Source organism: Protopterus annectens, chromosome 9.part0 (assembly GCF_019279795.1).
Source record: "Protopterus annectens isolate FY-2018-M chromosome 9.part0, PAN1.0, whole genome shotgun sequence".
Lineage (NCBI taxonomy): Eukaryota > Metazoa > Chordata > Ceratodontiformes > Protopteridae > Protopterus > Protopterus annectens.
In genome coordinates, this window is record NC_056743.1 from 150536825 (window position 1) to 150563745 (window position 26921).

Consider the following 26921-nt stretch of genomic DNA (forward strand, 5'->3'; position numbering starts at 1 on the left):
TATAAAGCCTGCATATTTTAAGAATATGAAATGCTTAAGATTATATCAAAGTTGCTTGTCAGTTAGATTTTAAAGCAGTGAAAAAGAGTAATGAATATTGAATATTATTGTTGAGGAACTGTTCATACATTGCATTTGCTTAATGGCAGTTGAGACAATGAGTGTGTATATAGAGTAGACCTTTTAAGAATAACATTTAACATTCTATTTTGACCTCAATCCCAACTTTCATTCTTGCCTTTTCTCTGCCTGTCTCATCTCCTTTTGAATACTCCTGTGGATTCCTGCTCCACCACCCATTCTGGTAGGAATATTTGCAGTTCATTTATCTTCTGGTCATATTCCTTCCTGTCCATCCTGTGTATCTTTCTGGTAGTTTCCACTGTATTCCTTCCAGCAGCATGATGACCTCTTCCTTATATTGCCTCCTGAACTGCAATATTATTTTAAGCTGTGGTCTGAGTAAGGTCCTGAAGACTGGATATGTTACTTCTTTGCTTCTCGAATTTAACCCCTAAGAGGATGCATCCCATCTTTTGTTTGCTGCCATCACCGCTGTCTCAATCTAATTTCAGTGACCCAGTTCATGAGTGATCAGCACCTACATATCTTTCCCATGATTTGCTGTCATCAGTTCCACTCTTCTCAGCTGATGCTTCACACCAGGGCTTGTGTGACTAAATGTAGTAGTTTGGATTTGTTTTGCATTGAGCCTCAACTGTCTCCATTATGTCCATTTATTCAAACTTTCCAAAATCTTCAGTAGCATTTTCTTCCATCCTCCACTGTTGCATCTATTTTTGGTCCATTCACAAATGATAGTGCTCCTGTTTTGTATTCCCTCAGACATATCTGAGAGGAACACACTGAAAAGTACTGGACTCAGGAATGTCTCCCATTATAATCCAATAGTAAATTCCAAATTCCTAATATTGTCCTTCTGACCACAACCTCTGTGTTCTGTTATTCAACCATGCACCTGTCCAGTTCCTCAGCCTTGTTTTTACTTCCAGTTCATGCACCCTTTTGATCAGCATACAATTTTACAACAGCATAAAAGATGTCATAAATTTCAAAGAAAGGAATATTTGGAAAGATGCAAGTACAAGAACATGGGACCGGATGATAATTCAGGAAAAATTAAAAAAAAAAAAAAACTCTTGAGAGCATACAGGCGCACATAGTCTCATACATGCAGTCAGTAGTACACATACCTAAAAATAAGCAGGATATAGGTTCATAGGTTCATACTAGGCTATCTGCCCTAGGGCATTTACAAGCCTAGCCAGAGTGTGTTTGGCTTTCGCCACCCATTTTAAATGAATTTTGCTATGCCCTTTTTCGAGGTTAGTATACTGTGCCTCTGTCTAACAGTGATACAGAAGTGATACCAGGAGTAAATCTATGATCTCCCATCCACTCATCAAGATTCCTCTTGAAGAGAGTCAATGAGGGACTCTGCCTAACCTGGACTGGGATTTTATTCCAGAGTGAAGGGAGCCTCTGGGTTATGAATCTATCCCTCCAGCATGTCCTTTTTATTTCAGTGCTGAGGTTCAAGTCTCTCGAGCGCGTAGCTCGATGGGATTTGGATTTTCTGAGGTGCAGCATGTCCATTAATTCCGGGTTGGACATGGCTTTATACGTCAGGCACAGATCGCCTCTGAGCAGGCAGTATGCCACTGAGTAGAGCTGGAGTTTCTTTAACCGGGCAGCATATGGCATCTGTTTGAGCCCTTTGATCCTCTTGGTGAGGTACTTTTGGGGTCTTTCCAGTTGCTGCAGGTGTCTGGTAAGGTACATCCCAAAAGGGGCATTGTACTCAATTATGGGCCTGATGAGGGATGAGTAAAGAGGCACGATGACCTCCCCTGATCTAGATGTGAATCCCTTGATGATTAGGTGGGCTATATAAAATGTTTTTCTAACCACTTTGGCCATGTGGTTGTTGAATGAGAGATTGCTATCAACTTGAGTCCCCAGGTCCCTAATTACTTCTTCTGTACTTAATGGATTACCACCTATGTGGTAATTTGTGGGCACTTTTTTTTGCCAAAGGGGATGACTATACACTTTTTGGCATTTAGCTTGAGGCCATGGCTCTGGCACCAGTTGTCTGTTTCTATGAGGCCCTTTTGGAGGATGCTTGTGTCGGCTGGAGATTCGATTTTGTGCCCAGTTTGCAGTCATCTGCGAACTTGGTCAGCCACAGTCCTTCCGTGTTGGCCTGTACCTCTGAGAAATATTTACCGAACAAGAGAGGTTCCAGGACTGAGCCTTGTGGGACACCACTTGTGACTGGTTTGGAGTCTGACACGGCTCCAGCAATTCTGACCATGTGGGTTCTTTCCTTGAGCCAATTTGCAGCCCATCTGGTGACATAGGGGTTTATATTTAAGCTGGTGAGCTTATCTATAATGCCTGAGTGGGGTATTGTATCGAAAGCTTTTGCGAGGTCCAGGTAGGCTGTGTGGACCACCTTCCCCTTGTCAATGGCCTTGGTGACTGTTTCAAAGAAATCGACCAGGTTTAAGAGGCAGGATCTGCCCTTAACAAAGCCGAACTGGGTAGGATCTAGTGTCTGTAGGTCCCCAATATCTTTATTTATGAGGTCCATGATGATCCTTTCCATAGCTTTGCAGACCAAGCTAGTCAGGCTTATGGAGCGATAGTTTCCAGGATCCGTTGAGGCACCAGCTTTGTGGAGAGGGACCACTGTTGCTGTACGCCAGTCTTTGGGTACATATCCTGTAGTAAGGCTGAGATTGAACAGTAGTTTTATGTTTGGGTTTAGTTCTTCTTGGAGTTCATGTAGGACGCAGCCCAGGACACCGTCTGGTCCCATTGATGCTGTGTTTTTTGCTTTGGAGAGGGCGGCTCTTACCTGAGCATCTGAGATGTCAGGGGGGCAGCACTCTGCTGGGATAGATATTTGCCCTTTTGGTGGGGAAGGGGGGGGGACGTTTGCGCTGAACCTGTCAACTAGGATGCTGGCAATGTCTGTGGGTTTGGTGTATTTTTTGTCATTTTGGACTAATTTCTGAGCATATCTGGAAATTCCCACCCAGGTTCCTAACATAACTAAAGAAAGCCTTGTGATTATCCTTAGTGTCCTGTGCAATTTTTCTCTCGAAGCTGGCCTTAGACGATTTTCTGAGTGCCTGTAGTTTTTTGCTAATACTGATCAGAGATGCCTTCCCTTTTTGGGATTTTGCTCTATCATGTAGTAGCTTCCTCCTTCTATTGTATAGTTTGTTTATGGCTGGGGTCCACCAGACAGGACACCTGTCTTTGGAGGATTGGGAATTGGTTTTGTTTGGGATTGCATGATCCATGCATTCCTGAAGGTGTTCATAGAATGCGTTTATAAGGGATTCTGCGTTCTGGGCCGTATTTTCCACAGGCCCGGGGACTTTGAAGGATCCCACCTCGGTTTTGAGAAGTGTGAAATTTGCTTTAAAGAAGTTTTTCACTGTGGTTTTCTGGGCAGGGACTGGGGTCAGGATGTGAATATCTAGTGAGAGTAGTTTATGGTCTGATCTTACCAGCGAGGGATACACTTCTGGTCTGGAGCATAGAGTCCCCATGTTGGTGATGATCAGGTCCAGTATGTTTTCCCCTCTTGTGGGAGTGGTAACAAGTTGTTCCATAGCATTTGAGCTTATAAATTCTAGGAACCTCTGGGCTAGGGTGTTGGAGCTAGAGTAATGCTCCCAGTCTATGTTTGGGTAGTTGAAGTTGCCCAATATAATGGTGTTTGGAGAGACCTTCATATTTTCCAGTGTTCTCAGGAAGGCCAAGTGGGGTTCCTGGGTTTGGGAGGGTGGTCTGTAGCAGGCTATAAACTGGAAGGCAGTTTTACCCACTGTTAGTTGCACATGGATAGTCTCTGATTCTTCGTGCTGTGCCACCAACCTGGAGGTGTGGGTATCTTTGACGAATATTGATACTCCCCCCTCCTTTTGTGATTCGGTCCAAGTTTTGGGGCGAAAACATGGTATGAGGTATAACCTGGTAGTGCTGGGGTGCTCTCAGGAGCCTTGAACCAGGTTTCTGTTACTGCACAGATATCGATGTTCTCCATGCTAAGGAGAGTTTCGAGTGTGTGCATCTTGAGGTTTAGACTTCTGGCATTGAGTAGCATTACTCTTAGTTTCTTATCCCTTGTGATACCTATGGAGGTGGGTTTGTCTTTTGAGCCTTGCCTAAAAAAGGCACTATGGGGGTGGCAAGAGCCTTTGCCAATATCCAAAAGCCCAGGGGTGACAGGTGCAAGCCACCACTAGCGAAGCATCGTGGCTTGTCGAGCATGTCATCCCAGGCTGACAGGCATTGGATCCCCTATGAATGACACCAATACTTAAGCCAGTTGTTGAAACTGATCATCTTGTCTTCATATTGTGGCATCATTCTTGGTGAGGGTAAGATGCTACTCAAGGTCAGGGTCTTACCGGCCTGGGCTACATGCTCAGAGAGCTCCTCTATGTCTCTTTTCATGTAGTCCAGGGAGGTACGTCTCAGGTTATTCACACCAGCATGGACAATGACTGAGTCATATTTGTACATGCCTTGGAGTGACCTGAGTGCTTGTGTTATGTGGCGGATCCTAGCGCCCGACAGGCAGCTCACCGTGACCTTCTCCTTGTTCAGCCTGTTGAGCGGGACGTCGGTGTGCCTGACGATAGAGTCACCTACTACAAGTGTATCAGGTGTGTTGTTTAGCCTTAAGGGCGGTGACTGTTCGGCACACTGGCTTTGTGAGCTATGTGTTGCACGTGTTTTATTTTGGGGTAGCTAAAAGTTCTAGAAGTGTTTCAAATCTCTGTGCTCTGTTTGTACCATTAAACATTTCACATAATTTACAGTTATATATTTTATTAAAAGGTTTTTTTTTGAGAATGCATTTATTTAATTTATTTTGCATCTTTTTTTGATGTGGGGTCTTACACATACATCTGTTCATTCTTGGTACCATGTTGATAAAAAGAGAGTCATTTTTATCAAACAGGGTGACATGAAAATCAGTGAGAACCCACTGATTATAGAAAAGCTCCATAATACATAGTAGAAATAGTACCAATTAAGCAAATCGTAAATATTATATAGTAAAACTAAGCAAAGTAAAACAGCAACACAGAATAATATACAATACATATTTACATGTTTACAGATTAGAGAACAGTAGTTGTTGTTGTATCTTTCAGCTTTTCCTGGTTAGGGGTCGCCACAGTGGAACTCCAGTCCGCTAATGATTGGCAGCAGATTTTTATGTACCGAGTTTCCAGCCCTGACGTACAACCTTCAATGAAGGTACACCCATTCACGCATGTCTCCACACAGAAGGCGCTTTAGCTGAGAATCGAACAGGACAATGTCTTACTGTGAGGCGACAACGCTACCGCAGCACCACCACCATAGTAATTTGCACAGAGGTTTTAAATCATCTGTGAATGGTATAAAAGTAACATTTGTAAGAAGGCAGTAAATAAGATTAACCTCCTGAAGGGTAAGGTGGAAGGCACTTTATGTGTAATGAATGTATTCATGTATTAAGCAGGTTAGGTAGGTAGAGTGCAATTGCATTTCCATTTATAGGAAAGGTAAGAATGGAGCTGGGTTTTGAAGTGTTCAAAGTTTTCAGAAATTCTTAGAGGAGAAGGAGGGAGTGAATTCCATTTTTTGGCTAAGGAAAAGGATAGGAGAAGCTGACCAGCAGGAAAATTTGGTTTGTATACAGAAATTAGATTTTGGTTTGTATACAGAAATTAGATTTTGGTGGGCAGATCTTAGAGTTCTGTGTGGAGTGTATAGTGGTAAGATGTTTGTTAGTGCTGGGCATTTAGTAGGTTTAAAAATAAGCTTGTGAGCTGTAGTGAGTTGGAGGTAATCAAGGTTGCTGGGAAGTTCTAGCCATTGCAGCAGGTGGACAGGTATACAGTGGTGGGTGGACTATTTGGATGTGGTGGCGAACTTTGAGATTTTGTTTTAACAGGTTTCCAGTTTAGAAGAGATAGAGGAAGATAGGTTAGTTAGTAGTGGAGCACTATACATCAGTGATGGTAGTAAGTAGGTAGTGGCGAGGGCCTGTCTTGTTGAAGGGGAGAGAAAGTGGGAGTTTCTATACAGCATGCCAAGTTTCTGATGTGTTTTCTTAATATTTAGCTGAATATGGGTATCGAATTTTAGGTGTTCGTCAATAGTAACCCCAAGAAGTTTAGCAAAAGGAACAACTTTAATAGTGGAGTTGGTATGGCGGATAATATTGAAAGAGGTTTTGTCAAGAGGGAGAGATTTTGCGGGAGAGAATAGTAGAATTTTAGATTTGTTGGCATTCAGAGAGAGGTGATTTTTGAAGCATCCAGTTCTCAGTAGTTGAGAAGGCAGTTTGAGTTTTTGTTTGGAGCTTTGGGAGGTTAGAAGCAGAGCAAACTAAAGTTGAGTCGTCTGCATATTGTACTATCTTAGTGTTAGGAATGGCTGCATGGAAATCATTAATAAAGATATTAAAGAGCATTGGGCTGAGTATGGATCCCTGGGGTACACTGGTTGGGGTAGGAAGGAAGGCTGAGGTGCCAGTTTTCCGTTCACGGCCTGAGATCTGTCAGAGATGTAGCTGCTGAACCAGGTAAGGGTGTTTTGTGAGAGATTAAGATTAGAAAGGTGGTTTAGGAGGTGGGTATGGGAGACTGTATCAAAAGCCTTGGAGAAGTCAAGGAGGACTGTGGATACAAGCTCTCCAGAGTCACAGGCATGGTTTACTATGTCTAGGAAAGAGAGAAGAGCAGTTATTGTGCTATGGCCAGGATGGAACCCATGTTGTGTTGGGGTGAGGAGTTGGTTATTTGTAAGGAAAGGAGGTGGATGCATTTCTGAAGAATTTTTGAAATAGGGGAGAGAATGGCTATGGGTCAGAAGTTGGAGATGTTATTATGTTTGCCTCCATTATGGAGGGGTAGGATAAAGGCTGCGCTCCACAGTTTGGGGACATATGATTTCTGTATGGACCTGTTATTAAGAGTGCTAATGGGGATGGCGATGCCATTTTCTGCAAGCTTTAGAAAGAGTGAAGAGATCAGGGGCATTGGAGCATGGCTTAAGCTTAGAAATAAGCTTTTTTACATATGAGGTGGAGATGGGTTTCAGATGAAACATGGGAGGAGTGATAGGGATGGACGGTTGGGGAGAGGGTTTGAGTTGGGGGGAGGAGTTGTTATTTGGGAAGGTCTTAGTGAGTTCTGCTATGGAGTTAGTAAAGAAGGAGTTGAATAGAGTAGCTATTTCTGGGTCATATTTACTAGTGTCAGGGCAAGGATTGTTTTTGGTACCTGGGTTGAGAAGAGTTGATAGAGTTCCAGAATTGTTTGGGGTTCTTGGAATGATTAGACTGGAGTTTGGTATAGTATGATTTTTTTTTATCCTGTATAATATGTTTTTTGGCTAGGTTACAGAGTTGTTTATATTTAAGAATGGTGTCAGGGTGCTTATTGAGATGGTAACATTTCCGGGTCTTGTCCCTTTGTTGCATAAGTGTTTTGGTATCTTTAGTAAGCCATGGGGCAGAATTGCTTTTTATACGTTTTGTTCTTGGAGGAGCTTGGGAGTTAAGGGTATCTAAGAAGGTTGAGTTGAAGAATTCAATAGCGTTGTCTAGAAGAAGAGATTTTAGTTTGTCCCACTTTATTAGTTTGAAAGAATTGGAGAAAGTTGTGGGGTTAAAGTTTGTGAGGTTTCGTGTATGGATATATTGGTATAGGTGAGGAGTGGAGGAGGTTGCTCTATGGATGAAGGCTGGTAAGTGATCACTAATGGAGTCTGGTAAGGTGACAGTGTGGGAGATTTTATTTGGGTGAGAGACTAGGATCCAATTAAGTATGGAGCCTGGGGGGTTATTTTTACTGGGTCTGGTAATAACCATATGCATATCTATGTTGTTTAATATTCTCAAATAATTTTCTTTAACATAACATTTCATTACTCTTTTACTTAAAAAAAATCATCTGTTGTCTCTTCCTCTCCACAAAATAAACACATTTTTTCAATTTTGTTTTCATATGGGATATTCCCCTTTACTGGTAACTTATTTATTAACAGTCTCCATAGGAAATGCTGACATTCTATTATCTTAATGTACAACACAAGGCCAGCAATATATGATCCAGAAGTCACAAAATAAAAGTAAAAATACCAGATCTATTGCATATAACTGGCTGAAAACAGCCCTTTATTAGTAAGACAGACCGGTTTCGGCAACCAATGCCTTCTTCAGTGTATGAACATTTCACACAAAATACAATCCATTTATAGACACACCCCACCTGGGAGACAAGTGGAAAATGCAACCAATGTGTGGTTAAAGAGAAAGAACACAAAAAATGTATATACATTGCTGTAATGCCCAATAGTAAATGCAATCATGGCTTAATACTAAAAAATATACATAGCTATACTGCATAATTATGCATGTGAACATGGCTTAACATTATTGGTTGCCGAAACCGGTCTGTCTTACTAATAAAGGGCTGTTTTCAGCCAGTTATATGCAATAGATCTAGTATTTTTACTTTTATTTTGTGACTTCTGGATCATATATTGCTGGCCTTGTGTTGTACATTTGAATGGTTTTGGCCGTGCATCAACCTACCTGCATAGCATCATGTTGGGCTGTGCATTCTATTATCTTAAAACAGCACTTTTTATTTACTTTAATGGCTTTAATCACGTCCTCTGATACATTTTCCCATGGATTTATATAATAATATTGTTTCATTGTATTATTATATCATATCCTTCTGCCTTTCTCCGTCTCATCAAATTTTACTTCCCATGTTAGCATTTGTTTCTCAATAATTTTGTATTTCTTCATTCACATATTCTTTTTCTCTTTTTCTTATTCTCATTTCCCAGTTTTTTGTACTTAACATTTTAAACATTTTCACTAATAAATGCATTATCTTCCTTTACCCACATTTAATACTCTATACAAATTTAAAGAAGCAGAGTACACAAATGGATTTAGAACACCAATCCCTCAACCTCTTCAGTTTATTCTTTTTTATATTTCTTTTTCTGTCACAATACTCTCTTGTACAGTTCTATAAATGTTTCCACATTTCATTTTCTGTTCCTTTTTTACAACATTCTGCCACTGAAAAAACACTGCTTTTTATTTATTTCTATTTAAATTCAATCCACCGCTCACACCATTTTTTGTAGAAGTCCTTCATGGTTATAGGGCTCTTCCATAACTGCAAAACTTCCCACTCTCCAGTTTCACCCCACATTCTTTTATTCCCTTTCCTGTTTTAATATATCCCATTTCTTCTATCGCCTTCATTCATATTGGTAAACGGTCTGAGAAACCTGTCACAACAGCTTCAGCATCCCCTACCCCCAAGCCTTCTGATAATACCAAATAATCAACTTCATATCAAAGTGTCCCCTTTCTATGAGTCTATTGAATTTTGTCCCACACAGCTAACTTATCACATTTTATCACTTCCTGTATTTTTTATATCTTCCTTTTGTTTATGTCTTCCACTTAAATCACAATTAAAGCTTCCAGCAATTGTAATTTTCATGTCAACTACCACACAGTTTAATACTTGATGAAACAGATTATCTCTCTTTCCTTGCTAGTTGTATTGTATATGCGTATCAAATCTATATTTCTATTCACATGTTCTCTCTACCTCACATCCATGGCAGTTAACCTTACCATCCTTACTAATATTATATCATTGTCATCATTATATATTTCATTGTTTCTTTACACTACACAATCACACAAACAACTTTCACTCCCTACATTCCATATTATATTTCCACCCCACAATCTTTCTGTTGGCAATCTTTCTTCACTTATCAGGAATAATACATCCTCTAACATAACAACACCCACATCACATTTAGCACACCATTCCAGTATTCCATCCTTCCTATAGTGTTAGGAATACTGTTCACATTTACTGAAAGTACCCTAAAATTGTTTTTTTCTTTTCTAAGTTTAGAGGAAATATTTTTAAATTTTCATTTTGCTATTTTTATTCTTTACCCTATTGATTTTTTTTCATGGGTTTATATGCAAAGAGTTCTTGATCCTCAGAATCAGATTTTACACTGGCTAAAACTTAAAAAAAATATTCTTATTGACAATCTCCTCTCTTCATCTCTCTTCCTGTAAGCAAACTCCTTCATTCTATGGTTTCTTCTTCACCTAGTTCACCCTCTCCAACAGCCACTTTTTGCCTTTCCTTTTGTATGTTTTCTTCCCTTTCCCCTTCTTTTTCGTTATTTACTGTTTGATCGACAGTCCACCTGAAAGTGCCCCCCCCATTTTACACAGCCTACATTCGGCCACACACCTTCTTGTTGTATGCCCTTTCTCCCCAAACTTGTTATATTGTATCTTGTCACAATCATTAATTAAAGTCCCCACAAAAGAAACATGATTTAGGCGGGTAAGCATACCTTAATGTACCTATATAACCAGCTACAAAAACAGCACTTGGCAATTGTTTTACATTTCAAAGCGGTATCTACCCAACACCTCCCATTCTTTAAGTTTCTGTAATCTCTAACTTTCACAATGTTATCAACAATTTTACACAAACCCTGCATGCATTTTTAACATCATCTTCTTCTTCTAGTTCATCAGTTCTAAACTGCAAAGTAACATTTTTTTTTAACATTTAGGATATTACCAGAAAACAAATAATTGTTTCATGGAAAAAATGTCCTCCTTTTGGTCACACTATTCCAGGAATTTCATTATCGGCCCATTAAACTTAAATTTTAAGCCAGAAAAAGTCCCTGTCATCATATGTATAAAATATCACATTTCTTGAGCTTTAAATCCTAAAACAGTGACCAACTTTTCCTCTACATAATATATCTATTACAGTATCATTATTGTTTGTAGTCTCGCAGTCTTCCCTTCTTTTTAAAAACACTTTTACTTATGGTTTGTTGTTGCTGTTCTTTCTTACCTGCTGCCACTACTACATAAGTTTCAACTGCTTCATTTGTTGCTGCTTTCCTTTTTTTTTACTTTCTGTTACTGCCACATTCTCTGCTGCCACATTACCTGGTTCCTTCTCATTACCATCCTCAGCCCTCAGGCCTTCTGAAAAAAAATGACCTGTCATTTCACTCCAGGAAGCAGCAGCAGTGTCACCTGGATCATCCTGCTCGATTATTTTTAACAGAACACCATCCACTAGCCCTCCTGGTGTCAATTCGGTCATTTGCACCACTCCAGTGGACTAGCTTACTTAATTTTCCATTGAGACAGCTAAGCACTGCTCATTTGTATCATCCATTACTCCATATTGAACAAATCCTTTCTTCATATTTTCCACCTCCAACCTCTCCATAGCCTTTCTCACCTTCTCCATGCAGCTGTCTCTTAGACCATTTCCTTGCTGCAGTAGCAGCCCTACAGCACCATCTAGCAGCTCCAAGGAGCAATGGACTTTTATTATGACAACAAGCAAGAATATCACATAATATAAAGGTAAAAAATATATACCCAATAAAAACATGTCCAACAATATCATTTTAAGAAACAAACATATTTTCTCCCATCCTTTCTTCCGCAATCATTTCCGTATCATTCCCAATATCAAAACACAATCCCAAATTCTGTAATTCTTTAACAGTTTGCTAACCAAATATGCATAATAAACCAACAAAAAGAATCTGTCAAACATACATAAATAGGCAAAGACGTATATTAACATTCATAGAAAAAAACATATCTAATGTCATAGGAAAGAGAAAATAAATATTATAAGAATGCAAAACATTTGCCAAAATAACTGAATTCTGGAACACACTAAAAAACATGCAAAAGTATTTCTTCAACATTAGAAATACAATGCAAACATTAATTTCTAACCTTGTTTGTCAATTCACTTTTAACTGGTAATGTCCCAAAGAACAGTCTCCAGAAAAGGTCTTGAATTTCAGTAATATTTTGGAACCTATATTTTCTACATTTAATACTTTAAAAATATGAGGGGAAAATATTTCCCCTGGCCTATCAAAAAAGTAAGAATCCATTGTGTGTGTATATATATATATATATATATATATATATATATATATATATATATATATATATATATATATATATATACCACAATTTTCTGGACTTAAGAGACAAAATACTTAGTTGAAAACTTATTGTTTCTTTATCAGTGTATTCCTTTAAAATATGATGGCACGGTCTCCTATGTTTACTTATAAATGTACTCTCCTAAGTATCATATTTTTCCATAGCAATTTACTAATTAAATCTACTCCATCATGTTGCATCCTAAGAAGTATCCAGTATATATACATAGACTTTATACAGACAATTGGATTTATTAGACCTAACCCATCTTCATCTTTTTAATGAAAAATAATATTTTTCTTAATAGGGTTTTACATATTACACCCCACTCCCCCAAAAAAGATGCCTAAAAGTATCTTCTCTTTCTTTTTTTGGAAAGGATAAAACTTATCCTATATAACCTAATTTTCCCAATATAATCATATTCAAAATATAAACTTTTTTGAAAATGATAAATTAAAATACTGCCAGGCATAAAAAATGTTTTGTATATCAACAAAAATATAAATCCCACTGGGTCAGAAACCTAGAGTGAGTCTTAAAATAGGCATTTTGTCATGCCCGAACTGGATTTCATGAAAAGATGATGTAATGCAACCCTAACATTAATTCAGCATCTTTTTTTAACTTCTTGTTTAGAACCTTGAATAACATATTGCTGCTTTGCAAAAAAATATCTATTGTAGTAGCTGTAAGATCTGCAATTCTCTCACTTTCTAGGCAAACATCACAGTTTACAGAATATAAAGTAGCCTCATAATTTCTCAAGCAGAGAAATGTTTATTATTTTTTTTTTACTCAGAAGTTGTTTTTCTAGAGAACAAAATGTAGTCTTATGCTTTGTTTTATAAAGTGTCCTCCACTGTAACCAGTTTTCACTAAAATCAGAGTGACTACTTGTTCCCATAACAGATGCAACATATCTTTCCATTCTAGTGTTCTTTCTTCTCACCCACTTAACTTTTTAATATATTTACCAACTGTTAAACTAGATACATTGCTAACAAGCTCAAAAACAATGGTGTTATATTTTCAAGAATAAGAACAGAAGAATTTAAAGAAAAGGACTCTGTATATCAAAAATAATTAATGTCAGTGGACAAATCAACCGCTGTGGTAAGTGGGTCCTATGTAAGGTTCTAAAACAAGATTGTTGAGTTTATTACCTCATGCAGTAACTTTGCATTTGTACTTTTTTGCCAGCTTTCACATGACAGCTCCAAACTCCTACAACAATAATGGGGCAACTAACAGTTAAATAAATCTTGCAATACATGAAATACATCCTCTCTAGATTTTTTACTTGTAGGCGCATAAACAAGAAGGGGTCTAAAAATCCCTATCCAGGATTGCATATCACAAATAAAATTCATACTGGAATAGCAATTATTATATCTAACAAAGAAATACTGGATTTAAACAAATTAGCTATACAAGAGCATAAATATCTTCCAAAGCTCCAAACAAGTTTATGCCCCCAAACAACCTGACTCTGTTTTATATTTTTTAGATCAGTAAGAAATTGTATATCATGTAAACAGATAATATCAATCCCTGCCTATATACAAAAACGTACAGTCTGTAATCTGCGACATTCATTAAGCCACCTGTTCATATTTAAACTGCTAATAACAAGCCCCTTGTCTCAGCTTCGTTTTATGCAGCCTCTTACAACACCCTGCTTCCCCCCTCTTCCTCTACGGACTCTACTTCTGTTTGCAAATTGTATTCAAAATCACTCTTCAGGCAGGTCTAATTCACCCTGTCGAAGGCCGACAATATCGAAGCTGATATTGTCAGCACCAAAATGTCGAAAGCGAAAGTCATCGCGCATGTTAACAGAAATCTCCGTAAGGGGAGATTTCTGTTTACTGCAATGTAGTGCAATCTCGGAGTTGGTATATTTAAGTAGCGGGGTGTGGGGGTGCAGGAGGGCTTGCCCCCCTGCATAAAGCAATTTGTGTTGTGTTTGGGTGTTTTTTTTTTGTGTGTGTTCGATGTTCGGGGGTTTCGACATTTTTTGTCGATTATTACGCTGTCAACAGTTTGCATTTTCCACAGCGTAATATAAACACGTTCAGGCACTCTTCTATATCTAGTACTTGAGAAATATTAGATATAGTAAGGGGAACATTATTTTGCCAGGCCTTGATATGTGGGGAAATTCTCCAGGACACTCCTCAGCCCTTGATATACTGTGTTTTAAGTTTAGCATCCTGCATTACTTGCTTAGTCTTCTCTACATATTTGGTAAATAACTTGGGACAGTCAAAATAAAATGTCCAACAGTTTTACATTCCAGAAGGAAGACAATTAGAAGTAAAAATGACCTAGAGCACCACACTGGCTACAACACTGCTTATCACAATTTTGAATCAGATATGATAAGCAACTACAAAAACAAATTTTTGGCTGCCCTTTGTGGTACAAATATGCTCTGTGATCATTAATAAAAATGTCACTGGTAATATTCCTCATTCAATAATGATGAAATACGTACCACATGAAATGGATTTGCTTTCGTATTGCTCCTAACAAGTTCAGCTTGTGACCTCTTCACAATAGTATTATATGTAACACTAGGAAATCACTTATTGGTGTTTGCAGTACAATATCAGATGCTTGGACTGACTGGCAAACAGGAACAGTAGTAACCTCTTTCCTTTTACCTCCTGACATCAAATCCTTTAACATAAGCTTAACTGTTCCTTCAGGATTAATTTTATCCATTTTTGACTCTACAAAACCACTTTTCTGACCTCAGATTCTTTAATATTGATCATATTTACAAGCAAATCATATGGCAAACCATTAAATGCCACTTTTAGTAATTTCTACAGCATTTTTGGCAACCAGAAAACTAGTCACGCTATCCTTGTCCTGATGCATTGCCAAACCACCTTCAGGTTCATTGCAGCACTTCCTCCTATGACAAGAGTAGGGGAAATTCCCTGTTGCCCTGGCCAAATTTCCCTAGTAGTATAAATACCAGCGTAGATCTCCCATGAAAAAATGTTACTAGCCTAGTGGGATTAACCTGGTCTACAGAGGATAGATAAATTATTATTTTACATTTGTTTACCAGGAAAGTCTGACTGGACACATGTCCTTTTTCAGCAGAGGCTCGGGGAGAAAACCTCCAAGAGTAACAAATACATACAAAAGAAAAACAAATACAGCCAGGTGAGAAGCAAATACATACAAGGTAGTGGTTTCAGACACAATAAGTAGAGCAACAGTAATTTGCATAAAAATGTTTGTTTACATTTAGTGAATATATCAAAATGCTTATATACAGTTAAAGCAAAACTGCCATGGGTTTAATGTAAACTGGTTGTTGCTTTTGGGTGGATGTAAACTGTTGTGGTTTGGGGTAGGAGGGTTGTGGTTGGGGCTGGTCTGGGTGAGTGCAAGTTGTTGAACTGATTATGTAAAGTAAGTATTAAACTGAGTGGCTAAGTTCAATCGAGGATGGATTGATGCTTAGAAGTTTTATCAGTCCTAGTGGGAGATGTGATGAGTTGGGTGAAGCCATAAAGGTTTACATGTGATGTAGGGTTTGGAGAGGAACAAAGTAGCCAATCAATATTAAAGTCGCCCATTAATATAGTTTCTTGTGGGAGAGATATGGAGGTCCATTGTAGTATACTTTCAAGTGTGGCAATACTGTTGCCTGATGAAATATATCCAGCTATGATATTTAGGTGTTTTTGTGGGTTAATTGTTAACTTAGCAAATATTAGTTCTGCATTATCAAATTCAGGTATGGAGAGGTCCAGAAGGTCTATTATAAGGTGATCTTTGAATAAGATTGCAACACCCCCTCCTTTTTTGTTTTTTCCTATCTTTACGTAGGATGTTGTAACTGGGGGCAGTAATTTCATTGCTACTGATATTTGGTTTAAGCCATTTTTCTGTTAGTGTTACAATGTTGGGGGAGTGAAGAGATAGTGGGGCACGTAGGTCATGGACTTTGTTTGCTATACTTCTTACATGCATATTAAGGATAAGAAGGGAGGATTTGCACCTGTGGTGGAGCATAGCAAGTGTTGATGGTGAAGGCCTGGCTAACAAACTGTATTTGGGGGTGGGACCAGGATTAGGGTGAATGTATTCTGAGCACCTTAAATGCATAATTATGTGTAAAAGGAGCTTGGATTATTTGTGTTGACGTTTTGAATATTTCAGAGCTCCTGGTGATGTGGGATGATGAGGAAGGACTTTGCATGTGTGATAGTCTATATAGGTGGTGTGAAACAGGGCTAAGGCTATAGTGTGGTGTTGTGAACAACTTGGGTAGTGGAATGAGGAGGTTTGCCAGGGAGGGGGAGTAGTGAATAGTGAGTGAGTGTCATAAGTGGAGAGAGAGTGTAGGGGTACAAGTGCTAAACTAGTAGCGATATGGAGGAGTGTTGTATTAAAATGCTTCATTTTGAGGTTGAGATGGGGTGTGAGGTTGCAGTAGATAGGGAATAATGTATGAATAGTAAAAGCAGTAGGGAGAGATATATAGTGCTAGAGGAATGTTAATGGGTGCTTTGGTAGGGTTTTTTGGGACTATTGTGTGTTGTATTCTTCTACCTGACTGGACGGGTAGAGAGGAGAAGAAGAAGTGAGAGGAGTGATTAATGTAGTAGGGTGTGGAACTGGTTGGTGTGATGTTGTAAGATTGTGTATTGGGTGGTGGATGTGATTAGAGTTGGGGAGCAGAGTGAGCCCGAGCTCAGTGAGGGTAGAACCAATGAAGGTAGATTGCAGCAGTAAGTCAGTTGAAAAAAACTATCTACAAGCTGGAACTACGTTGGACAGCAGGTCAGTGCCATCTAAGACAGCAAGGTAAAGAGAAACAGAGGTAGTGTTTAATTTAGCACAGTGGACATACAGAGAATTTAAGTACAGTAGTATGGGTAAGGGAATGAAGAAATATCTTTGTGGAGAGGGAGTGGGGCAAGAGACAATTATGTTGGGTTGCTATTTCCTTGTAAGTGTGCACCTACTACAGATGCTACACCTGGGGGGCTTTCAGTGGCAAAAGTAGAGGAAATATGGTATCCAGGGTTTTTAAAACCTTTGGTGTGTTGTACCTGAGCAATCACTTGGGGGTGGGGGAAGGGAGAGAAGCAATCAATTGGAGTAAAGAGTAGAAGGGGGAATCCAAGGCATTCTGCAAACCTAGCTAATTAGCAAAGGACAACAAAGGAAATAAGGTAAACATACAGATACCCTGTTCAGGGACTGGCAGGCTTCTCTAAGAGTTTCTGTAAGAGTACACCACAGGCAGAAGTCATATGCTGCGCTCTAGTCTGCAATGGTAGATTTTATTCTCTTTTACATCTGTATTCCCCTTTGCTCTTTGTTTGCTGCACACTATGTATCTAAAGATAAAAGCCGCTTGAGACTTTGCACCTTTATTTGGTGTTTAATTAGTGAAGAATAAGTATCGTGAGGGAGGGACTGTAGGCTGTGACTCTATTGAGAGGGGCTAAATACATTAACATAAAACAGATAAGTTAAGCAAAATGTATCAACAGTGAAATGGATAAAAGGGGTGGGGGGGCTAAGAAGAAGAAGGTTTGCTGCTGTCGCCCCTGCAGTATGCACTCCAGCTGACTGTAACAGATTTTAACAAGGCATAACAGTAGTCACAACAGCAGGCACCTACACTACACACAAGTGGCAACAGCAGGGTTCCTGGAGTTAAAGCTGGGGCTGCAGTCTATTTTTTGATGATTGCTGGTTAGAGTTTCCTTTGCTTTTAGCTGGAGTGAGAGGAGTCCTAGGCCTAGCTCGCACAAGTAGGGGAGGGATCCAAAGCGACCAGGTGCTCAGTGGCGCTAAAAGTTGCAAAGACAAAAGGAAAGAATATAAGACTAAAAGCAATAAAATAAGTAATAAATAAATGGATTCCTTTCCTCCAGACCTAGCCACCCAACAGTTGCTTGAAACTGAAACCTACCCCTGACATCTATAGCAAAAAAAAAAAATCATCCTGTAGAGGATTCATACTCCATAGTTTGTAAAGAAAGCATGCGGATCATCCTGTATCCATCTCACTGATGTGTACCGAATCTGTCCATGAAATGTAAATGACATGGTAATGAAAAGTACCTTGGTGTGCTGGTTTAGTACTTGCATAGCAGCTGCTGTCCCATAGATAGCCCAGGCATTCTTTAAAAGTAACCAAAAACCAAAACAGGACAGCTGGTCTAAAGAAATTCAAACTGTATAAACCAACCAGCCAGGCAGAATGGATATAACACTTTAATATTCAAACCAAACAATAAAAACACAGAATAAAGAGAGATGAGCACTTTCACACCATCAGGGTGCTTCATCATATCTAAAACAATAATAAATCTACCTGTATAAATAGCCCTCTCATTTACGTGACCTAAGGGTGGTTCTTAAAGGTATTAAGTCCTTTTCTATGAGTAGCCCTTAAAAGCAAAATCGACTTTAACTTCAAACACTCAGTGTGGGTTCTTATATCACCCTCTCTGCTGTTTAATTTCAACCTATCTATTACTATAAGCTTAAAGTTATGTGATGTCCCCTTCCAATACAATATGTTTAGACAGAGGACGATTTATACTTTGCATTTGAACTACTATAAAGGTGCTCTCTAATCCTGTCTTTCAAGTACCTGTTGGTCTTCGCAACATAAAAACAGAAGCAGGCATCACACACAGCAAGATAAACTATATTCCTAGAACAGCAGCTAGCTTGAACCTTAAACTCATAATAATGTCCAGTGTTAGGATGCTGGAAACTATTATCACTATGTATATACTTACAAAAGCTGCATACTTTACACTGAAAATTAATTGCCATACGTATCAATAGCTTGATTAACCCTATCAGCACAGTGGTTTATAATGTAGTATTTTTTTTCAAAGACCTACTATTCTTAAAAGCAAAACTTGGGGAATCTTCTAGCACCTGTTTATATTTAGCATCAGACATAAGAACCCTCCAATTCCTTTTCGCTATATCACACACTTGAAGGGAATCGCTAGTATATGTAAGTAACATCCTAGCCTTGCTATTTACACTAGTATACTGCCTATCATACACCTGACTACCACTAGAGAAATAAGGTGTAACTCTATCTAGCCTATGGAATACTACTTCATTCTATGCACACGAACAACTGACTCATTATCCCCTCTTTGAATCAACCTGCCAGCTAAATCATCAAAAGACTCAAACATATCATGCAACCTAGCACATCTGAAAAACTGCCCTTTTACAACATTATGTTTAACAAGTCCTGGGTACATGCTATGAGCATGCAGAGTATTATTCCTCTTACAGCCTTTCCTCAATAATTGGGTACTTAAGACTGACACATTATTAATTAATTACTGCCCCATAGCTATTCTCTCTCCACTCTCCAAAATACTAGAGAGATGCATACACTCTCAGGTCTCAGGCTACCTCCTTACTAACAACCTCCTTTCCAATACTCAGCATGGTTTCCGACCAAACCATAGCACCACCACTGCCTTACTCTCCTTTACTAACACTATCCTTCAGCATAAAAACAATGGCTATCTTTCCTCTGCTACTTTCCTAGACCTATCTAAAGCATTTGACATGGTCCCACACAAACAACTTATCTCTGTTCCCAATAACCTATCCTTCTCACAATCGGTCACCAACTGGTTTCAGAGTTACCTGTCTGACCGCCAACAATCCGTTGTATGGCAGAATGACATATCTCCCCAACTACCTGTCTCCATAGGGGTTCCCCAAGGATCCATCCTTGGACCCCTACTCTTCTCTATTTTCACAAATAATCTAGCCTCTGCCACCACAAACGGCACACTCATACAATACGCAGATGACTCGACCATCATCTGCTCAGCCCAGTCCCTACCCAAACTGCAAAAAGTCACACAGGAAGCCTTTTCCTCTGTTGAAACTTGGTTATACGATGCCCAATTAATACTCAACCCAAACAAAACTAAACTATTCATCTTCCAACCCACCAAACATACTCAAAAGAACTCTCACTTTAACATCACAGCAAAGGACAACACCACTATATACCCAACTGAACACACCAAATTTCTAGGAGTGGAAATAGACAATAAACTAAAATTTGACATTCACATATCCATGACCATAAAAAAGTCCACAAAAAACTAGGAGCGTTATACAGAAATAAGCATCTTCTCACCAAAGCAGCAAAGATTTCAATAGCAAATTCCCACCTTATCTCCACCCTACTTTATGCCTCTCCAATATATACCAACCTAAGGCAATGCGATCTAAACAAGCTAGAGACCTGCTACAACAAAATTGCCAAATTTGCCACAGGGGCATCCTACCATAGTCACCACTGTCTCTCACTTGCTGAACTGGGATGGCTTGAACTCCCTCACCTCCTTCAATGGTATCAACTCTCACTTGCCCACAAACTAGTAAACCATCCACTAAATGTCCAATCCCTCCAGAATCTACTCCAACCCTATCGCGCCACCAGACCACTAAGATCCAGCAACAAAAATCACTTGCAGATCACTAAAGCCAATAACTCTGCTGGTGAAGCACTATTCTCTTGCACCATAGTCACATTATGGAACTCCCTCCCACCCACAATTTCCTCTGTACCATCATGCACCCACTTCAAAACTTTACTAAAAGTGCACCTAAAAACATGCTGGCTATGCCCTTGCAACTCCCACTCTAATATCACCCACCCCATCCAACCACTACCTTTCTTTCCACTCCACTAACTACCTTAATTATAGCAAGCTCAGATGCTCATAAGTCTAGCACTTATACAGCAGGAACTTCTTATTTTAACATTTGTTAATGTCTGTTATGTACTTCACAGATAAAGATTCTAGTTGTCTACTGATGTACTATGTTCTTCATCTGTAAATATGTTGTAAGTAATTGCTATGTAAATTGTTAATCGCTATGTAATCCAATGTAACTACTGTCTGTTTATTTTAACTGTGGAGCTTTTCTCCCCGGGCCTCCACTGAAAATGGACCTACGTCCAGTCGGACACTCTCAGTGAACAAATATAAATAAACAAACAAACAAATAAATAAATAAATACTCCTAATATCCAAAAACTCAACTGAATCAACAGCAAACCTAAGAGTAAATTTTAAAAATGAAGTAAAATTTTGTAAATATAAAACAAAATCTTTTAGCATGTTAATTGAACTAGACCAAATAAAAAAATAAATCATCAGCAAAATATCCATAGAACAAAATATTACCAAAAATTAGATTAACAGCATTCAACACATATACAGACTCCCAGTGTGCAAGCACAGCATTAGCATAGCTGCTCGCACAAATACTGTCCATCACAACTCCTACATCCTGTCTATAGTACTTATCAGCAAAAACAAACAACATGCAAAAGAGCAAATACCAAAAAATCTTCTCAGGGGTATAATCAAAACATTCAGAGAGAACAGATCCGGTAACTTCTATCCCTACTTTGTCTGGTTTCGCCGTAAAAAGTGACACTACATCAAGAGTCACCAACACAAAGTTGTCATTAGCATTAACACAACTCCACTCATACAACCTTTGTAAAAATGCTTAGAGTCTCTCAAAATAGTATCTACTCGCTCAAACACTGCTCTGATGTCTTTTTTCCACAAACAAGGACAAGGGCTCTGTAGCCCATCCCGTCTCTGAAACTATAGGTCTTTTATAATAAGAAAAAAAATTCTAACACACATTTAGGTACATTTTTTTCTCCATCAAGTAAGTAGCTGTACACTTTAACTGAAAAATGTTAACATTCACTTAAAAAAAAAGAGGTAAACAAAGAATTTGCTTTTAACTTGTCTAAGATGTACTGTCAGATGTTCTTGAAAAACATCCAGTCAGTCATATTTATATCTGTGATAAATCTGGGATTTATTCCAAAGCCATTCTTGGTGATACGCTGTTTTTCTTTTCTTTTCTGATTCTGTACCTAGTAGCAAAGAGTTTAAATATTGAATTTTATCTAAAAAATGTATTTCTTTTCAAATAACTTCACATGTTCATTATTCAGTATTTTACAAATTAAATAAAAAGACAAATGGCTTTTTGCCCAGATGGTTTAGTTGTGATAATAGTCTCAATATAAATTTTTTCAAAGACTCCTTTTATTGTCATTCAAAATGATTGCACAAGAGAAACCATAAATATATGATGAAGAGCAGTACCCTCTACTATTAAACAAATAATAATAATATAATCAGATATACAAGTATCTAATCAATACCGTCATATAAAGTACACATCGAAAGCAGGTCAACTGACAAAAGGAGAAAATAACTGAGCCACCAAAATGACTCTGGCACTGAATGCCAATACATGCACCTGTGTCCTCACTGCACATTATACAACCTTGAAGAGAATTTGTGTTAACCTTTTCAAAAACCTGTTTGTAAGTGTTACTAGAACCAGGATATAGTCTATGTACTTCAGTTTGTACTTAAAGTCCAATAACTTATGTTTGTAATTATAACTTTTTGGATGTGAGGGATGAAGACTTCCATTTAGCACTGATATATATGACTTGGCCACTGGTACACTTTGGAATACCCAGAATCCAACAGCTATTGTTGACTCACATTGATCTAGTACACAGATTCTTAAGATATGACTTCAAGGCACCCAGCTGTGATCAAAACTAAATGTCTTTTTTTCAATTTCTCCAAATCTTTTGGGTTTCTAATACCATGACAGGAATGGCAAATGTCTTCCTTAAGAAGGAAAACATGAAATGAAAGAATAACTTCCATACCAGTTCTACATGTAGATCGCAGACATCTGTCCTATTCATGAACATGTCCATACCATACCTATTCAAGGACATCTCCAGTGCACACATCAGCCCTAATTGTGAACATACCCAGATCTCACACCAATCCTAATTATGGACAAGGCCAGAGAACACACTTGTCCTACTCATGGACATGACCAGAGCACACAGCAGTGCTACTCATGGATCTGGCCAGAGCATACACCAGTCCTACTTATGGATATGGCCAGAGCGCACACCAGTCCTACTCATGGACATAGCCAGAGCACACACCAGTCCTACTCATGGACAGGGCCAAAGCACACACCAGTCCTACTCATGGACAGGGCCAAAGCACACACCAGTCCTACACATGGACAGGGCCAGAGAGCACACCAGTCTCACTCATAGATATTAGCCAGAGCACACATCAGCCCTACTCATATGCATGGCCAGAACACACACCGGTGTTATCCATGGACATGCACAGCGCACACACGCGCGCACACACACACACACACACACACACACACACACACACACACACACACACACACACACACACACACACACCAGCCCTACTCAAAGATATGCCTATAGCATGCGCACAGTCTGCATTCCTGGCTGTGATAATGCCAACAATAACCTGAGCCACTTTTAAGCAGCTTTTGATAGGCTACCTATTTAATAGGTGAATGATAAAATGTTGAACATCAAAACACTATAAACGGACTATCAGATTAATATATCATTGAATATGCAAGACAATAAATACAAAATGTTGAAATGTCAAGAAACAAATCATTTACTATAGTATATTTCTCAAACAACTGCGGTGGTGGTGCTGCGGTAGCGTTGTCGCCTCACAGTTAGACGTTGCCTGTTCGATTCTCAGTTAGAGCGTCTTCTGTGTGGCGACATGCGTGAATGGTTCGCCGTTGAAGGTTGTGCGTTAGGCCCGGCAAGCCAGCATGTAAAAATCTACTGCCAATCATTAGCGGACCGGAGTTCCGTTGTGGCGACCCCTAACCAGGAAAAGCCGAAAGACACAAACAAACAATATTTCTCAAACAAATTAATAATTTTTTGGGTTACATCCCCTATTCGTCACTCCGCATGGGGACTATATCAAATTCACACTTCTGAAAATGAAATATACAAATTGTGTGGTTACAATACCTTAGAATAAAGACAAGAATTGATATGCTGTTAGAATCAATAATTCCCATTTCCCAAAACAGAATACTTTGATAAAGTTTCTATATAAAATGTTATGGGGTGTAAGAGCAGAACCTTCATGTTGAGAGATATAGTTTCTCCCAGAAAAACATATTTTCACTTTATTTTCTGTGTGCCTGTTAAAAGTCACTACTACATGCACAACATTTACCTATTTGTTCTGTTCAGGGGCAAGAACCAGGCAGCATCACTGAACCAAGCCAGACCTGCAAACCATTTGTGCCTGACTAGTGTGCCTTTTTGGCCCATTTTTATGCCCATGGCAAGCATAAGGTGGGGTAGGAATTGAGCCACTTCTGCAGTCTGGTGGGACAGTCTACCATCTCTCATTGGCATACTCCACTTCCTTTACAGTAGCTCACTGAGCTTTGCTTCTATACTGCCAGCCATAGCAAATATACCTCCATTGGGTCCCTGTCCACAGAATGAACACCCAAGTGGAGAGCTACACCCACCTTCCTCCTCCCAGAATGGATAAGTTAAAAGCAGATGCTCAGTCTGATCGCCCACCCTACTGTCACCCAAACTGGTGGTCAAACACAGGTGGCATGCGTCATCAGAGGTTTATTCCTCTTTGCCATAGAGCTAGAATTTTTACAACATTTTTATGTGTGTGGGCAAAGTTTTTTAGTACTCAGTACAGAGCACTAAATGTCAATATTAATTTTCTTCTAAAAATTTAACATTCTGCTTTTAAACTCAGTAAACCTATATTTGAGAAACTAATTTGGTTTATGTTATTGACTTCCTTTATGAATGACTGCGTAAATTTCACACAAACTGTCAGTCTTTGAGGTCTAGTATGAGCTGCATGTTCTTCATCCTAGCATTTTCAAGACTTCTTTTCTAGCCAATTGGAAATAAATGATGAACTTTCCTTTCTAGGCACAAGTGGATATTTAAGCACTGAATTTAACATATGTAACTTAACTCCTGACGAAGGGCTCATGCCATCTTGAAAGCTTGAGTAATTGCACAGCCTACATTTGTCCAATGAAAGATATTACATTACACATCAGTGTTCCAGTGCCTTTGTTTGCTACATAAATTTCAGTTTTTCTTCTAATAAATAAAACATTTGGATTTACCTTTGAATAAGCAATGTGATTTGAAACATGTCAGATTTGTTTAGTATAATGTAAAAATAAAATCATGGAATTTGCAAATATACTGGAAGACTGCACTTTCACTAAAACAAAATTGTAACTCATCTCAGCTAATTGGAAATAATTATGAATTAAAATCCTGATTTTTAAACCTTTTTACTGAATTAAATTAGCTGACAAATGTAACTTCTTATCCCTGGTTATATGTTACAACCCTTCACTTCTTAACATCTAATGCAGCTATAAGTAACAACTACAACATCTTCATATTACACAATATGAAGGTATTTTATACTGCCTGTTTAGCATCCAAGTGAGCATTATATGTATTATCTTTCAAGCATTTACTTTTCTATGCAGTTTTGCTAAGAAATATATGGTTTTGCTTCATTCTAGTTGGTACAGGTTTTGCTGTGGTAGCAACATGGAATGCAAGTGAAACCAAGCAAACCCATTAAAACAGATTCTTCACTAAACTCAAGAGAGGTGAAGTGAATATGGGCTGAGCTGCAGAATGAGGTTCAAGGTTGAGAAAGTGAAAGAGTTATTTAGTAAAGGATTTAAATGCCTCTTTAAGTGACAAATAGCTATATTTGTAGGTGTAAATTGGGGAGAGGACAGGGCAGGATTGATGCCATAAGAGGGATGGTCTGTGTCCTAGTTAAGCTGAAGATAGATAGATAAAGTAAAAATCAATAAAGTCAATCAATCAATCAATCTATCTATCTATTTGTTGACTGGGTTAGTCTCACTAAGCTAGTGACATCTTTTTAAGGAATACCCAAAATGGCATTTATACTTCAAGGGGAAATTTATCCAGAGCATTAGAAAACTTCTCACTACTCTTTCTGATAGGTTCTGTTGGATCTTTTGGATCTATCTTAGCTACCACAAACTCGAGTGGGTAGGGCCTCAATGTTGTGAGATTAGTATATGAAACAAATTAAGAGAGTAATTTTTAGATACATATTTTGTGAAGTAAAATAAATGTAGAGAGAGTAAAAGGCAACTATATTGATGGATGGAGATTTAAAACTGACATTAGACCTGGGAAGAGAAAAGCTGTTCAGAAAAGTAGAGTTGCATGGGATTTATACAAAGGCAGTATGGACAGAGAGAGAGATGGGATAATGTGGATCAGTTAGTTCATGGAGAGAGTTGAAGGGGAAGACAGTTTTTTTTTTTTGTAGGACTATGAGGGTTCAGGCTCAAAGATTCAAAACCTTAAGGGTAGGCTATGATAACAATGGGGTTGTGGGAGATCTGCTGGTAGAGGAAAGAAGTGAATCTGACCATGCCATTGCATGGATAATGGTAGACTGAGATTCTGAGTTTGAGGATAGTAAGTGTGACCCTTAAAAATGTAAACAAAAATGTAAGTACAATTACAAGAAATACACACTAAATCTAAAATTGCTGCACCCTGGAAAATTTTCTTTTTTCCAAGGTGCAGCAATAATAAAAATTGATATATACATACACATGCACACACACACACACACACACACACACACACACACACACACACACACACACACACACACACACACACACACAAATATATATATATATGGGACAGAGAGATCTACCTGTGTATATATATATATATATATATATATATATATATATATATATATATATATATATACTTCATTATGACAGCCCACTTCACCGAAACCCAAAACAACGAGAC